This window comes from Stegodyphus dumicola, chromosome 4 (genome assembly GCF_044657685.1).
Source record: "Stegodyphus dumicola isolate Sdum_Otavi_A_Nest chromosome 4, ASM4465768v1".
NCBI lineage: Eukaryota > Metazoa > Arthropoda > Arachnida > Araneae > Eresidae > Stegodyphus > Stegodyphus dumicola.
In genome coordinates, this window is record NC_140771.1 from 207,297,938 (window position 1) to 207,316,395 (window position 18,458).

Sequence of the window (18,458 nt, forward strand, 5' to 3'; positions counted from 1 at the left end):
AATCCTCTTATCCTATTACGATAATTCGTCGTAATACTATATTTATTCAGTAATTCGGTGATTAGATTTTTAGCAATACGGTTGCGTGCGTACGGATTTGTTATAGGTTGAGTGCACACAGGTCTGATGATAGGTTAATAAATTTTATTTTATCAAAATAACCACTTCAAAGTTCAGTAATTTTCCGGAGAAACACTCGTACAGGAATTCATAGTATCACAGAGTACAATCAATAGTTACGCATCAAACTACTAAGAATGTTAAACACAACGCAATGCAAAGCGCATCTAAAGAGAAAGCTAACTCGGAAGTATCTCATCTCACGCTGAACTAATAAGTCGCAGCAATAACAATAGCAGCGACTGAGAGCAGATGCTTTCTCCGGCTTTATATAGTTTTCAGCCGGCCGACGAGATATTTCTAGTACTTTCTGCTTCTCAAAATTACTGAAGAGCAACATGAGAGTCGAATAACGGTTTTAGCTAATATAGTGATCAATTAAATTTATTCAATTACAATATCTGACCAAAATGTCGCCAAGTTTGGCAACTTATCTATTATTTTTAATTAATAAATAAGTATTATTAACTTTTTAAACGTTATAAATACGTATCTATAGTAATAACATCTTCTCTTCTAAATGAAATCTACTTTTTCGTATTCATGGAATCTAGCTTAAAAATGCGATTTTCGTTTGGCAACACTGAATAAAATAAATATTTACAAATTCAAAAAAAAAAAAAAAATTCTCGTCTGCAGTATTGTTTACTCGACTTTTCACTCTTTCGTTCCTTCGTTTTTGTACGACCACGGAATTCAAAAGTAAGTTTTTAGAAAAACTATTTTAACAGTACTATATTGAATATACAGTGGCTGCATTTTGTTTTCAGACACCTGTATTTTTAAAATTTATTTGCTTAGATCTTGAACTAAATATTGAAACAGAGACTCCAAACATTTTCTTAACATATTATTTTTTCTCTATTTTAATTCTTGCTTGTTACAAAATAAATATGATCAAAATATTCTTTTCAATAAAACTGCAAAAGTGTTAATCGGTAACTCACACATTAATTCGGACAAAGTTTTGTTGAGATGTTTTGAAAGCTAATGTTTTTATCATATTTATTTTTTAAATAAAAATGCATCATAAGAATTATTTTCTGTATTTGGAAAATTATTACTTACTTATCAAAATATCAACAGGGAACATACAGTGTCTCACAAAAGTGATGGGACACTTGTGCTTTACAAAAGGAAACTGTAGTAAAATAAATTAAGAAAACATGTAAAAATTGTTTGTGGGTGTGTTTCATACTTAAATTTAGTAACAATTATTACATAACATACGTTTTCTCAAAATCTTAAAATATTCATTTAATAAAAATATAATTGCTTAGAACGGAGCAAAAAAATGGCTCACATAAGTGATGGGACACTTACTTTTCCATCAAATATTTATCCAAAAATTGTACTTTTTAAAAGGTTTTAATATTTTGTTGGATTTCCTTTTACTTTTAAAACATGATTTAATCTTCTTGGAATGGATTCGACTAATTTTTTTTTTTTTTTTTTTGTGTGATTTCTGGAGTGATTTTACCCCATTCTTCTTGAAGCACCGATTTTAATTATTGTTTTGAAGAAATGGTGTGTTTGCGAATTCTTGATTTCAATTCTTGCCAAATATTCTGTATGGGATTTAAGTATGGAGATTGTGGTGGTGTTTTTATTAGGTCAGGATAGTTATACAGCAGCCAGAGTCTAACGTTCAAAGCAATGTGCTTGGGGGTCATTGTGCTGGTACAATTTAAAATCGTTATGAAAATTCAATTTCGTGCTGAAAATTTCAAATTTTGATTTAAAATGTCAATATACTTGTACCGATCCATTATACTGTCAATAAAAACAAGATTACAAACTCTAGTGGACGACATACACCCCCATACCATAACTCCTCATCCACCATGTTTTACTGTTGGCACCAAGTTCTGTTTGCGAAATTCTTCCCTGGGTTTTCTCCACACCAAGATTCTACCGTCAGAACCAAATATATTAAATTTACTCTCATCAGCAAATATAACTTCATTCCAGTAATCAGAATTCTTATTTAATGTTGGATTTTGCGAAAGCCAGTCTGAGTTTTCTATTCTTTTCACTTACGAAGAATTTTTTCCCGGCTGCTCTACCGTGATATCCAGCAGATCGAATTACTCTTCTAATAGTCTCAGGATTAACAATTACTCCATATAATGCTTGTAAATCAGCAGCAACTTTAGGAGCACTCATTCTTGGATTTTTTTTTTTTTTTTTTTTTTTTTTTTTTTTAATATTTCGAACGATCATTTGCTTTATTCCATTGGATAGCTTTGATGGTCGGCCAGGTCTTCTTTTATCCTGAATCATATGATTCTTTTTATATCGTTTAATAATATTGAAAACTGTTGAATGACTCATGTTAACTGTTTCAGCAGTTTTTCTAATAGATTTTCCACGTTCAATATGCAAATTAATAACTAATTTTCGAACTTCAGGCAAAGTTTCTTTTCGCTTAGCATTCATGGCTGCACAGAGCTAAAAAATCACAAAAATTCCAAAACAAACTGGAGAGAAATACTACAGACGATTTTATAAATTATTGCCAATTGTTTTGAGTAAAAATAAAAACCCCAAAAAATATTTTTATTGTAGTACGTAGTAGTATCTTGTAACGTTGCGCGCCGCCAACTTGCACGCAACCAAGGGGTGACTGTGAAAACAGGATAAAACACAGAGTCTTGTAAAGGGTTTAAGTCCCTTTTTATTCAACGTAATAAATTACAATTGCGTGCTCTTGACGCTTACAGACGGCGCCAACTCGGCGGTCAAATAAAAATAATAACCTGAAAAGAACTTAAAGACAAGACTCTAACTACGAGGCTCTCTAAAATAACTAACTCACCGCGTTTTACAACACCGCTGCTAATTCAGCAGACTTGAAGCTCACTTGAACGATTAACACTACTTCCCGCCAAGCACATAGGCCGAAACGCGGGGTTCTTCAATTTCTCGCTAACTACCTCCGCGCTCGTGAAGTAAGAATATCACACATTTAATATCCTTCCTATTTAAATCATAATACTTCCGCTGATAATTTGAATCCTTGCGCGTTCTACTAAAATTTACATATTCTGGCATTGGCAGTTCCAGGGGAAAGTAAGGCTTGACAGGAAAGATAGTTTAAACTTAAAATAAATGTTAGTTAAAATAAATATAAACCCTACATTTGCCGCTGCCAGAATTTGGAAAACTTGGAAGCAGGTCCTACAAACGACCTGTTGTAAGTTTCTCTAATTCTGAACTAACTGGCGAGAACCTCGTTTACACAAAAAAATCTTATGTAACAATTGTATACTAAAATTCTGTTGCTCGTTATAAAGCTCTCTTCTTACAGCAACTTTTCCTGGACTTCATCAATCAATCTTGGTCTTTCCTTCCAGCATCTGGAAGGAATAAGTATCAGTATCTTTCTACATACATTATAATTTACACTTTCTTGACACAATAAATTTTTGTTTTTAACGATTCGTTTTTCTTAGTTATTGCTTACTTCACATTCATTCAATTTTTTCAAGCATTAATTTAACTTTACCCTGGCTCTCCACCGTGTGTGGTGTCAAACGGGAATATTCGTGTTTTAGTCTTACAACACTTCCCCTAACCACCATGATTTGTTAGAATTCAACGACCAAATAGACACACCTTACTCGACATTCTACAACTCAATGAGCTACTTTAATATTCTTAAAAATTCAAATGTAGGTGGAGAACCCTACAAAACACATTCATTCTAACTTCCCCCTCATTCATCTTTAAACATGCAGGCTTTCGCTCTAAAGCATGACTTTACAGTTTAATACTTAAATTTTGACTTCATTGCTTTTAAGCATTCACTTTTAGCATCTACAATTTTATGCTTCTAGACTAAATTCTACTTTTACATAACATTCAAGTATTTACATACATTTACAAAATTTTAATACATATGATTTTTACAATTTACCATAAAATGAATAAGAGAAAATAAATTTTTACTTTACTCATTCTTCGCCAAGCTGGCGGCACTGAAACTAAAATTCTTATTAATACAAGAATACGAAGTTATTTTTATCTTCGGCCAAATTTTGGCTTTAACATAACAGAATTAGTCTTTCGACCAACAGAAAATGCTCGTTTTTAGCTTTTACACTTAAAGAAAATAATACTTTTGCCTTAGCTAAATGAAGTAAAACAAAACTAAGTCTCAACCGAGACATATTGACTTTCGTCAAAACATAGAACTTCGTACTTATGCATAACATTTCGGAACAAAAGAGAAAAAAATTTATAGAAGGTTTTAACTTATCTTTGAGTTTTCGATGCTTGAAACTCCGTCATTCGTTTTTGGCAAAATTGTTCCCAAGTTAGAGGTTTCATGGATGTCAATCTTCTCCTTATTGATCTCCGCGTGTCGTCCCCGTTGATCTTTCTTTTGCGTCCTCTAGATGCTGGCCTCTTGACGGAGTAATCGTCTGGTTGTTGGCCTTTGCGTTTCTGCCTGGGACGGCTGGTCTTGACGTCCTCCGGTCTGGAGTCCTTGAATTTCTTCTGTTCCTCGTACTTCTGTGCCTCCTGTTGGCGTTTCAGTTTCCGGAACGGCGGCCTTGCTGGCACCTGACTCTGTGGCCGTGTGCGCGTTCTCCTTGATGTGTAATTTCTCCTGCCATCTTTTGTAGGTGGTGTTTTCGTCTTTACCACGGTTTCTTTACCCGGTTCATCTGTATTTTTGTTTTTCTTAAACGCCGGAGTTTGAAACTCATTTTTTCTTTTTGATACCGACGTCCGGGTTGTAGAAGTGCTAGGTCTCTCTTCAGTTCTCTGTTTCTTGGGTGGTGGAATAGTTGTTGTCTCTGGACCTTCTATTTCGTTTTGACTTGAGTCCTGCAAGAAACTTTTAAGGATTTCAAAATCATTTGGATTATAGTATTTTTTCACCTGGTCGGGACTTGCTTTACAGATTTCCCCTCTCTCGTTCTTAAGATATAAGACTACTCCTTTGATTTCGTGAATTACATAGGGGCCTTCAAACTTTGGAGCTACACTCTAAATTCGAAAGAGTCCTATCCGACTCTAAAGGAGTGATATCCCACCTCCCTCTAATGCCAAAATGGCACCAACCTCGAAGGAGCGATATTTCACTCTAGTAAAAAGCGGTCCCTTTTCACAAAAAAACAGGAGTGACTCTTCCTTCGTTCGCTCTTCTTCGATAGTCAGATATCGCCCGATATTCGGGTGAAACCACACACATTACAAGGAGTTATAATAATAGTCTGCTCACTCCTTGATGGTGCGATTTTTATATAATTATTTTATAGGCAAACTAAAAATTGGTATTTGCTATGTAAACTTTATAGCTGATGTATTGTTTTAGATATCTGGTTAATATTATCTCTTGAAAAAAATATTTTACACTACTTTTTAATATACTATTGTGATTTTAATTATCTGATATATACATCTGTTTCAGATTTGCTACCTATGTACTTACTTAAACATTTATTGGTGATGAGATTTCTTTCCAGATCTAACGAAATATACATATAAAAAAATTACATCCATATTAAAATATTGGAAATTCGGTGTAGTTAACATTCTGAAATACTTAACAGTATCACTTTCTCGCAGAATATATTTTATTTTACAGAAACATGGCTTTTACCTTTATGTGTAGTAAGCAATAAAAATAAGAACGTCAATGCAACTTATATATAAAAACTTGATTATGAATCAAAGTAGACCATCACTGGAATAAAAAAACACAGTTTACAGACAATCATATCTTCATTGTTTAGACACAGTTTTTCTTTCCAAATCTAACGAAATATACATATAAAAAAATTACATCCATATTAAAATATTGGAAATTCGGTGTAGTTAACATTCTGAAATACTTAACACTATCACTTTCTCACAGTACTTCTGATGTGAAATTACTTTGCACTCACAGAATATATTTTATTTTACAGAAACATGGCTTTTACCTTTATGTGTAGTAAGCAATAAAAATAAGAACGTCAATGCAACTTATATATAAAAACTGGAATAGCAAGATATTCGCAATGAAGAACTTAGTTTTTGAATAAAAAATGAGGTTTTTCAGGTACTTAAAACTTTGAATAAATATTTCAGATATTTTCAAAATTTGATTTGAGAAATAAAAAAATGCTTAGTTTCATAAAAGAAATTTTAAAAAAAACATTTTAGATGAATCATATATATATATAGTGATATACATTCTAAATTTTGTATACATATTTTAATTTAAAAAAGCAAATTATGCTTATTCACAAGATTTGGGCACGTAATCATGTAAATTGTAAGCTAAATTTTCCATTAAATAATCATACTAGTTGGAAAAGTAATTTATTAAAAATAGTTCTTGACAAATTTTATAATGAAAATTTGAATGTGTTAGAACAGCTGATCATATATATATGTGTCAGTAAACCTGTATCATAATCTGATAGATTTAACTTCTTAAAATGCTACTTATAAGTGAATATATTAATACAATTTGTGAATTGATGTTACTAGTAGTTTGTCTACTTGAGCATAATATGCATAAAAAATCGAATAATAAATTTTAATATACATTGAAGTAAGAAACAAATGCGAATTTAATTTCCCTTACATGAAAACTATTCAGCTTTATTTTCAATAAATGAGATTCAGAAAATAAGTAACCATAAAATACTCTCATGCTATTGTTTTTAGCTTCATATATTGCACAAAATATTGCAAAAGAAATGTTTCTATTTCTTATTACATAATTATGAAGAGCTTAAAATTAATTATTACCCCAAATTATGAATAAAGTCTAAAATCTTCAGTTAGCTTGTTACGCTTTCTATTTTTGAGAAGTTATATGCATACAAATTTCTATACATTAATCATTACAGGTGAATAAATGCTTACATATACTTTTAGACTATAACTTATTTTTATATATGCTAATTCCAAGTCTCATTTGGGAAAAATAAAGTAAATTTTAAAGTGAAATAATATGGATTATAGCTCACATGTGTAAGCTAAAAATTCATTTTTCATAATTCTACTGAAAATTATTATGTATTTCATTTATTGATTAAATCCGAATAGGAATCATTACCATAACTGCAGAATTATAACAATTTCAATGAACGAAGTATTTTAAATATAAGTGAAAACAAGTAAATGCATGGAAAAACTCTTTATTAGGAAATTTATGTACATATACATACATATATAAAAATGGAAAACATGACAATAAAATGACATTAAAAATATGAAATGTAATGGATGTACAGAATGCAATAAATTCATACTAAAACGTGTATTTAAAAGAGTCCACACAAGCTCTAGGAGTGCTGACATTATACAAAAGGCTTGCCACAAAATTATAAAAATTTGTTGATGTATGTGCATATTGAACGCTAAATACAAAATTAGTTTTAAATAGAATGTCAAATACCTTCATGGCATGATTTGGGCATGCTATTAAGTGATTTACTGCTTTAATATAGAATGAACTTGTAATACACACTATCATGGGCTGTTTATTCTGAGCTGGTCCAAGAGATTCCATGTCTTCTATTCCCTGAAAATAAATTTCTTTATTAAGAATACATCCATTACCTATCTATTAGGGCAAGTCAAATACCAATGAGCCATACTAGAAAGTTTATCTTTCCAATTAAAAAATATCGCCAGAAAAGTTTTTTTTCTTTAAAAAATAAGTAATTCCATTCACATAGAGGTCTTTTGCTTTTAGTTTCTGTAAAAAATGCAGTATAAATACATATAGGAATATGTAAATATTATATTGATGCAAATATAGAATAGGATAGTAATGCATACTGCTATTTGTGCATTGCTTCTTAATGAAAAATGTAATAAATAATGTACACAAAAATGTAAAAAGAACAAACTATATGGAGAATTAGTCTGTCTTTTCCTTATGAAAACAAGTATTATCCCTTCATAATAAACTATTGTTGTTCATAATAAACTATTGTTATTGTAAAGATGTTTGTTCTTGATTTCATGATCGCTATAGTCTGGCTGGAAGTGTATCTTTTGAATTTCACCTTGAAGCAATTTTTCCATCACTTTACAAGTTTAAAAAAAAAAAATATATGTTCACTGTATATACATGCATATATATGATTAGTGTCATGCTTTAGATTTAGATCATATAAAGGCATCACACATATTACAAACCATCTTATTCTCTCGAAATATTTGCTAGTATGTAGGTGACATTCAAATCAATGCAATTCCAATTCTACAGAAATTAGCTAAATGACCATGCATCATCTGTGGGTACAATAGTCGAAAGCAGCCTGAGAAGATGAATTTTAGCCACATGAGGCCAAATACATTCACTGTTGTAAAATGGCTATTTTAATATAATCTGCCCTCTTAAAATGAAAGTTAGTGCAAAGCATATCAAAATTCCTCAATACTTACATTTAGCAAATATTAGAAGTGCAGAATTTGGATTTTTTTTTTTTTTTTTTTTTTTTTTTTTTTTTTTCCAAAAACAGCCTGATGCTAAAATACTTGCTTTGCCTTTACCCTAGAAAAATAAAAATAAAAGTATATATAAAAGACATATACTGGATAAAAATTGCATGTGAAATGTAATAATTAATTGAAACAATATAAATATCACACATGAACCTTTCAAGATAGAATATGTAGCAAATTTCAAAGGATATGCAGCTCAACTCACTTACATATAGTATCAATAGCTTATTTACATATACATACACTGCAAACTAAAAATATTATCCTATGAAAAGAATTTTATAGCTAAGCATATGAAATTATTTTTTATGCATAGACTTATGCCAAATATTTATTCATTAATAATGAATAAAACCTTTTTCCCTCTTTCTTTCCAATAATTTTAGCTGTGCAAAAGTTCTGTGAGCAAAACTAATGCTTTTAGGTCATCTATACATATATATATATATATATATATATATAAATACACATGTTTATTACATAATGATTACAAAAATATCATTAAAAAGGCCTTTGGCACTAGAGGCACATGCATTTACAGCTTACCTTTACGAGCCAGAAGAAAAGAACTATAAGCCATTTAAGAATAAAGACCAATGTGAGTAATAGATGCAAAATTACTTTACTCTAGGTAATTAAAACAATAAACAAAGAAAAGTTTTAAAGTATTCTATCATTTATAATACTAATTAAATTTTATCATTTATAATCCTAGTTAAATTTTTAAAGATTTTTACCACTGAAATCAGCAATACTTGGTAACAGAAGATCAGGGCGTTTTGTTTCCACATATTTCAAAATTCTTGGGACATAAAAAGATGAAAACTGTTTTTTAAATGTCTATCATTAGAAATTGTTTCAGTTTCGATACAATTTCTTACATGGCTATTAGACAAAACCATTTCAATTGTTTTTATGACTGAAACATACTGAAATGTTTCTTTTACAATTTTGGTTTCAAATTGACCTGTTTTTGTATTCAGAGCTTGATCCAATCTACTGCCAAGCATAATTTCGACAGGTTCGATAAAATTATGACAGCTTTTCAAAGCCTTTATTTGTGCTTTAGTTGCTGACATGCCATCAAAAATCTGCCTAATGGGAAGGATGCCTCCGTGGAGGTCTTTGTAAGGCAAACTGGTTTGTATACACGTTACACATGGAGAAAACCACAAAAAAGTCCATGCAGCCAGCTCCTTCATGCGATTCAAACTCTGGACCGAACTACCAGTGCTCAGCGACTTTGCCGCTGGTGGGAAATATTTAGCGGATGTGCATTAATGTTCGGAGAAAAAGCATGATATTAAGCATTTGTAAGTAAACAGCCTGTTAAACATGGTATTTAGGGCATATAAATTAAAATGAGCGAAAATGAATTAAAAATTAAATTTTATGCTTGGTCTTTGATTGAAAATGAATTCTCATTAAATAGTTATCTGCATGAATTACCTGGAATATTTAATAATACAATAGTTTTCAGTTTGTCATCAGAAAATCAAAACTTATTATTTTTTTTAAATAGCTGGGGTTTTTTTTAGTCCAAAGGGGCAATTCTCCCAGAAGGACTGTTAATTTCGTTTTGGCATTTTGCACCGATTCCCGATATGTTTCATTTCAAATTGCTGCCACCAAACATTATATTTAAAGAAATTAAATAATGAAGAATCTGCATGAATGTATGTATGTTTCTCGCATTGTAATAAAACAACAGTACCTAGAGCCAACAAAATTTGAATAAGGTAATCTTCCATAGAATATGGGCATGTGGAAGCCCTAATTTGAATTTGGTTTTATTATTTGCTTTATTATTTAATATTTTGTAATACTTCAACGAATTTTTAATTAACAAAGTAAACGATTTCAAAGCGAGCAATGGCAAGACTGTACGAGTAAAAAAAAAAAATATATATATATATATATATATATATCTTCAGCTAGCGAGACTCTATATTGGAAATTCTAAAGATATGTTCATTTTAAAATTATTTTGCGATATTGCTGTTGAATGTTTTTATGGTTTAAGTGCGAAGAACATGATATTTAATAAATAAAGGTAACACACAAAATGTTAAAAAAACGCCCCTTTGGACATAATTTAAAATCTGAAGCTTTCAGTCTTTTTTAAAGAATGCAAGATTTTTTTTAAATCGTAAACGGAAAGCCGTCTTAGCAGCTTTATTGGCCTCCCGGACTTCTGAATGTTCAAGAGGCCTTAGCTACACCTACACTCTCGAGAATAACAACATATTTGCAAAAACTTAAGTTTTAGAGTGCTGATATGACCCAGGTAGTGCTAGTGTTTATATTTTGGAAAAATTCAGCTTTGCAACAGTAAGTGAATTTTATTGTCACAAACTATAAGCAGAATTTATAAAAAATGAAAGTTAAAAATCTATTAAAAACTACTAGAAGCTGAAAACGATATGACTTCAATAGGAAATTCAGTAAAGTATACGGTTTTTATTTCTTCGAATACTACCAAATAATTTACACACTTGTGTTATAAAAAAAATCAAAACTTTAGTATGCATTTTTTTTTTCCACCGCTGTTCTTCCTATTTGAAATAGGAATGCATGCAAAACTAAATTTAAATAATTAAATTCGATAGCTTTGTGTAAATTGTTCAAAAATAAAAATAATGTTAAGAATTATTTACAAAAGTACCATCCATGCGTACAGCTTTCATTGTGTTAGCAGTACGTAATAAATAAAACTACGTTACAGCATTACACTCTTAAAGCAAATTTACAGACACCTAAAAAAAAAAAAAAAGAGCAAACTAAAACTACTTTTTATTACATACTTAAATTTTGACACATAAATCTAACTATAATTTATAATAATTAAGATATTTATATTAAGAAATAATTGTATATATATTTTAAAAGCTAACTTACTTTTGGCAAAGGAGCTGTATCCATTGTTACGACTGTCCTCGCTTGAAATGGCGCTTAGCCAAAGAACGTTCTTTGGCTTAGCAAACTTGTTTGGTCAGTCTGGGTGGACGATGACAAGACAGGGGGTCGTCCTGCTCCTTCAATTCACTCCCTTCCCCAAGGTTATTATTGCAAGTGGGAAACATGTTCTGCTACCAAGACAGTAAAATTGCGTTGTTTGACACGAAAAGGAGCGAAAACTGCTGTCACCCTCCAAATCCCACTCTGCGAGATTTAGAGTGTAGCTTTGCCGTAAAATTGTCTGGGGCACTTGATAAAGAAAATTTCCGCTTCAATACTTTATCCCCAACTTTAAAATCTGCTTCACGGCGTTTTCTATCGTAATATAGTTTCTGCCTATTTCTTGCCGTATCCGAGGTTTTAAGCGCCTGATCAATCAACTTTTGCACAAGAATGCATCTGCGACTGTTTTGGCTGACGCGCGTTTAAGTGGAACAATTTCTGTCCATTTTGAAAAATGATCTACTATTACTAAAAGAAAACGATTTTTATTCAACTCGCTCTGGGGGAAGGGACCAAGAAGATCTATGCCTAAAACTTCATTCGGAAATGTAGCGCGAATGCTATTTAAGTACCCGGCCGGGCTGTAATTAATATCATTTATTAACTGACATTGATTGCAGGACCTGACATACGCCGTTACTATTTTGTATAATTGCGGGAAATATACCGCCTCGCGTACCCTTTTTAAAGTCTTTCTGACCCCTAGGTGGCCCGCTGTTTTTGCTTCGTGCAACTCCTTCAAAATGCTTAATCGAAGCGAGGCTGGGATGACTGGTTTATACTCAAGATTTTCGTTTGTTGTTTTCGTATAAAATAATAAATTATCTATTATTTCATAGTTTTTTGCTCTATTTCTTATCGCATTGATATCTGTGTGCTCGAAGCTTTCGGGGTCTTTCAAATAAGCATAGATATTTCCAAATTCAGGATCAGCTTTCAGTTCAGTAATAACCGTATCTCTAGAATCTAAAATTTTTGAAGTCAACACAGCGCATTTAAGTTCATTTCCTTCATCGTCCAGTTTTATACGAGAAAGTGCGTCAGCTATATTGTTTTCCTTACCCGGTTTATATTTTATTGTGATATTATATTCTTGGAGTTTTAAACCCATCTTATTAACCTGGGCGTTAGGTTTTTCCCCGAGTAAAGTCTACCAACAGCCGCATGATCCGAAAAGACTGTTACTGGCGATTTGCCGAAATAAACTCGAAATTTGTGTACAGCCATTAATACGGCTAATGTTTCTCTTTCTGTAGCTGTATAATTCCTTTGTGTCTGATTCAACGTTTTACTAAAAAATGCCAGAGGATGGTTATTTTGCATAAGAACCGAACCCACCGCATAGTCTGACGCATCTGCCGCAATTTCCAGGTTTTCGTCACCCTCAGGGAATTTTAAAACAGGGGCATTAATAAGCGCTTCTTTTAATCTTTCAAAAGCTGTGTTAGCTTCCGCTGTCCACGTAAATTTAGCCCTTTTTCTTTTGATTACTAAGAGTGGTTCAACAATATTAGCGAAATCTTTTATGAAAGATCGATAGTAAGAACATAACCCAAGGAAGGAAGAAAGTTTCTTGGCGGTGTTGGGCGGTGGGAAATTCTTAATAGCTTTTATTTTTGAATCTTGCGTTTCTATACCCTTTTGCGAAATTTTATAACCGAGATATTTAAGTTCCTTAGTTGCGAACTTGCATTTTGAGGCGTTAATTGTAAGACCGGCCTCTTTTAATAATTTAAAAACTTGTTCTAGATCATTAATATGTTGTTCCAACGTACTACTAGTTATAATTATATCATCTAGATAAATTAAAGTTGACTTTCCTAGGACAGGCTTTAGAACAATGTCCATAGCTCTCTGGAATGTTGATGGGGCCCCACACAACCCAAAAGGCATGCGTAAAAATGCATAAGTGCTCGATTTTGTTATAAACGCAGTTTTATGTATATCTTCGGGTCTCATAGCTATTTGATAGTAGCCAGACGTTAAGTCCAAAGTAGACATATATCTTGTCGATTTGATCTGTCTAATGATCTCGTCTATAACCGGCAAAGGGTAAACTGGAAATTTGGTAATACTATTTAGTTTTCTGTAATCAATAGCAAACCTCCAAGCCCTTTTATCCGAAGTAGGAAACTCGTTCTTTTTCCTACATAGTACGACTGGACTCGCGTACTCACTATTTATGGGCGTTATTATTTTATTCTTTAACATCTCCTGAATATGTTCCTCGATGATTACGTCTTTTTGTTTGTCATAGCGATAAGGTTTAGTCCTACAAGGTTTTTCGGCATTTAATTGAATCTTATGCGTTACTATTTGGCAGTTTCCTGGTTTTTCTGAAAACAAATGAGAAAAATTACTCACCACTTGCTCTATTGCTTTACTTTCATGGTCATTCAGATGGCTAAGGTCCAATTGCGGTGTCTCCACAGGTTCCACCACCCTCTGGTCCATCTCCAACACCACGGAACTATCTTGAAAATTTAATTTGGCCCTCGCGGCCCTTAAAAACTCCATACCTAAAATAAGAGAATGTTGCAGATCTTTCACCACAAAAATTAATACTTTGAGACTTTCCTCTTTTACCTGTAAGTTTAATGATAATTTCCCGATGCAGTGACATGTTTTTCCTTGCGCCGCTATAATTTCCGTATTTTTGGTTTTAAATAATCGTACCCTATAAAAATTCTTTTTGAAGAAATTTTCACTCATAAAATTTCCTTCTGCTCCTGTATCGATGAGGGCTTCTACTGGTACATCGCCAACCAGGACTTGTATAATTGGTAGTTGTGAGATTTTTACGATGACCGTATTTAAATGTCTATTTGAGGGTTTTTTTAAAACTTCCGGGGTCTGGACCCTCCCTTTCACAGGCCCCTCTACTCGTTTAAAGCTTTCCTTTCAATCTGTGTCTTCTGGGTACGCGGATGCTTATTTTCAAATTTTCTTTTTGGGCCTTGACCTTCGAGTTTCGATGCGTTAGCTTGATAGTTCTTTCCCCCATAAGAGCGATTTCCATTTCTGGTTTCCTCATCTGAAGATTTCCTTCGGGTACTTTGAGAATATGTTTCCCCTCTCGCTTTTTCCGCTATTCTGCGATTTTGAAATTTCACCGCCAATTCGAAGAGTTCCTGCAATGTGCTTGGGTTTCTAATTTCAAAGTAGTCTTGAACAGCGGGTAACAATCTTGGTAATATTATTTCAATAATCTCCGCGTCGGGTTTCTTCCCATGCAGCATATCCGTTAGTTTGATTTTTCGTAGAATAAAGTCCGTCAATTCTGCTGTATCCTGTTGATAGAAACTATATAGTTCGGCTTCCAGCCGTGCGCGATCTTTCACTATGGGGAAGGCCTTTACTAACGATTTTTTGAAATTTTCAAATATATATGTCTGGCTTCCAAATTCCCCTAATAAAAATTTGCCTATGTTTTTCCACCATAGCGCGGCCTGTCCTCTTAGTGCTGATGTGGCGATGGCAACTTTTTGTCTTTCGGGAACAAGGTAGAGCTGAAAGTGGTTTTCTAGACCTTCTAGAAATACCGCCACCGAATTTTTTCCGTCGAAATGGACGTTTGGCTTGTTTGACGCTCTCAAAATCTGGACCAGGTATCCAAATCCTTCTAACTGAGTTGTCATTTCTTGGTGTTGCCAGCGGCTTCCATCCAGTTTTCGGCCATTTCAGTTCGATAAGTGTTCGGGCGCCAATGTAACGTTGCGCGCCTCCAACTTGCACGCAACCAAGGGGTGACTGTGAAAACAGGATAAAACACAGAGTCTTGTAAAGGGTTTAAGTCCCTTTTTATTCAACGTAATAAATTACAATTGCGTGCTCTTGATGCTTACAGACGGCGCCAACTCGGCGGTCAAATAAAAATAATAACCTGAAAGGAACTTAAAGACAAGACTCTAACTACGAGGCTCTCTAAAATAACTAACTCACCGCGTTTTACAACACCGCTGCTAATTCAGCAGACTTGAAGCTCACTTGAACGATTAACACTACTTCCCGCCAAGCACATAGGCCGAAACGCGGGGTTCTTCAATTTCTCGCTAACTACCTCCGCGCTCGTGAAGTAAGAATATCACACACCGAGCTCGTTTCCTTCCTATTTAAATCATAATACTTCCGCTGATAATTTGAATCCTTGCGCGTTCTACTAAAATTTACATATTCTGGCATTGGCAGTTCCAGGGGAAAGTAAGGCTTGACAGAAAAGATAGTTTAAACTTAAAATAAATGTTAGTTAAAATAAATATAAACCCTACAATCTAATGGTGTCCCATCACTTATGTGAGCTATTTTTTGCTCCGTTCTAAACAATTCTATTTTTATTAAATTAATATTTTAATATTTTGAGAAAATGTATGTTATGTAATAATTGTTACTAAATTTAAGAATGAAACACACCCACAAAAAATGTTTACATGTTTTTTTTAATTTATTTTATTACAGTTTCTTTTTGTAAAGCACAAGTGTCCCATCACTTTTGTGAGACACTGTAGCAAGACGCTACAAATTAATGTCAATTGTGTTCGAAATTTAACTATTAACGGTTTAAAGATGATAAAGTATTAAAAAAATACTTGATGCAAAGAAAGCGTTTAATTCTTTCCATGAAATTCCATGTATTCAAACCATGAAAATTTCTTGGAACTCTAAATGAACTGATAATGTACTGAAGTTTGAAACACATTTTAAGCTAACAGGAAGGAATCGGAGCTTAATCTTATGGAAAATCAAATAAAACGCAAAAATAAGTGCTGTAAGTCTTGCAGCAGATTTAGAAGAATGGCTTACAACAAAAATTAATTCTGAAACTTTTAGAACAATCCTTAAGGCATATGGATACGATGGGTGATCAATAAAAAAGAAAATTCTTCGTGAACAAGAAAACAATGATAATACGTCTGGCGCAAACATGGCAAGCAAAGATTTATAATATTGAAATAATGTAATATATGCAGAAGAGTAAAAAATTAAAATATATTTGGTTCCGATGGGCGAATTTTGGGGAAGTAAAACCGAAATAAAGAATTTGATCCGAAAAATCTAATTGCCTATCGTTAGCACTGAAACTGAAAGCATAATGGTCTGTACATGTTTCGCTGCCTCTGAGATGAGAAATTTACTTTTTTGTAGAAAATAATATAAATAAACAGAAATATATAAATATTCTTAATAAAATCTTGAAAGACTCTGGCAGAAAAATTAAATGCAAAATAACTCAAATTCCATCAGGATAATCCTAAACATACAACCCTAAATGTTCGCTTGTGATTATTATACAGTCAAAAGTCGTTAATCCGGACTCGTCGGGACTTCGGCGATTCCGGATTATCGATTTTTCCGGATTATAGATCATCAGTTTAAATCTCGTAAGATGGCATGCAGAAATTCTAAAATTAAAAATATGAAACCGTAATTTATGAAATAAAGAACAATTATGATCTAAAGGGTATCAAAATTTGCAAAAAGCAAAAGCTTAATATTTATTTGTTTACTTTATTAAACATTTCTTTCAATGTAAGTTGTTTAAGTTTTGCTTCGTTTCATGTGGTAATACTTTCTTTTTAATTCTATTAAACAGACATAATTTCTTGTTCAGTTACAAAGTTCAAGTCCTATAATTGCTGTGTCGAGAACACCGACTAATTTGTCAATCGAAATTTTTTCGTTTTCAATAACCTCTGTCACTTTCTTCGCTATCGGAAGCGAATTATAATGACGAGGAACTTGTTTTAAATCATATCAAAGACGGAGCATATCGAGATGAAATACTACATTTGGTAAGGAATTATAAGCCAAATAAAATAAAAACATCTGCGCTGAAGATAAGGATAGTGCTGACAGATCAACTTCAAATTCATTACGCGCCCGCCGCGGCGTTCCCACCACCGAGCAGCGTGAAATTGATAAACAGATTTCGGATTTCAAAACATACTTTCGCTTTAGATCCTTTACATATTAACAAATATATATCGGATATTCTATTTGATATAATCGAAAGTTCAAGCTTACTTTTATAAAATTGCTCTTACAGTCTGCAAAAAATAATAAGCCGGATCCAATTCGAAAATTAAGGAAAAACGCAATCATCAACATTAACTGAAATAGATAATTAGATAATTTTAGCTTATACGTCCATTATACATAAAACGCGCACGCGAAAACGTATTCTGCACTTGCGCACACTCATATGCGCAGTCGTCTTACGCGCACGCGACGCGTAAACGCCTATGCGCATGTGTCATCGCGGCGCATGCGCAGAAAGTTTTTAGTTTTGAGGTCCGGATTATAGATCATTCCGAATTATGGGTGTCCGAATTAACGACTTTTGACTGTACAACTTTTCTGAAGTTATCAAACCACATCCATATCTTCGAACTTTAATCTTATCGAACATGTATGGAGTGAAAAAAGAAAAGAATTTCCAAAATGCAGATGTTAATTTTTGTGAAGTATTTGTATTAATATATACATAGTTTATTTTCTAATAGATCATTTAGTATGTTATCTCCTTTGACAAATGTAGTTAGAATTCTATTGAAATAAAGTAACTCATTAGCATATTTAAAAACTGAATCTTGAATAAATTTAAAATGAAAATTAAAAAGATATAATTAAAAGTGAAAATGTAATCAATAAACAAAGTAATTATCGTAATTGATCGCAAATTAGTTGACTTTTTAAGGAGAACAAATTAACTTCTGGTAAACTAATAATAATTAATAAATACGAAAGTGCTTCGTCTTTTTCTCAAGAATTATTATGACAAAAAAGCTTTTTAGTAAGATGTGTTAAAATTAAGTGGTGAATCTTCGGATTATGGTAACTTGGCGAAGCTTTGGCGATCAACTCTGCTACAGCAACCTGCTAGTTTTTTTTTTTTTTGGACGCCATTTTGTTTTCAC

At 32.6% G+C, this 18,458-nt stretch overlaps 1 protein-coding gene across 1 annotated transcript in view; it reads left to right on the forward strand.

The window, feature by feature from the left end:
• The first annotated feature begins 747 nt into the window (after nucleotides 1-747).
• Nucleotides 748-18,458, forward strand: part of LOC146997805 (uncharacterized) — a 65,365-nt gene continuing 47,654 nt past the window's right edge. Inside the window, exon 1 of the mRNA XM_085815927.1 lies at nucleotides 748-822. The gene's annotated coding sequence lies outside the window, so the exon portion shown is untranslated. The remainder of the gene's footprint in view (nucleotides 823-18,458) is intronic.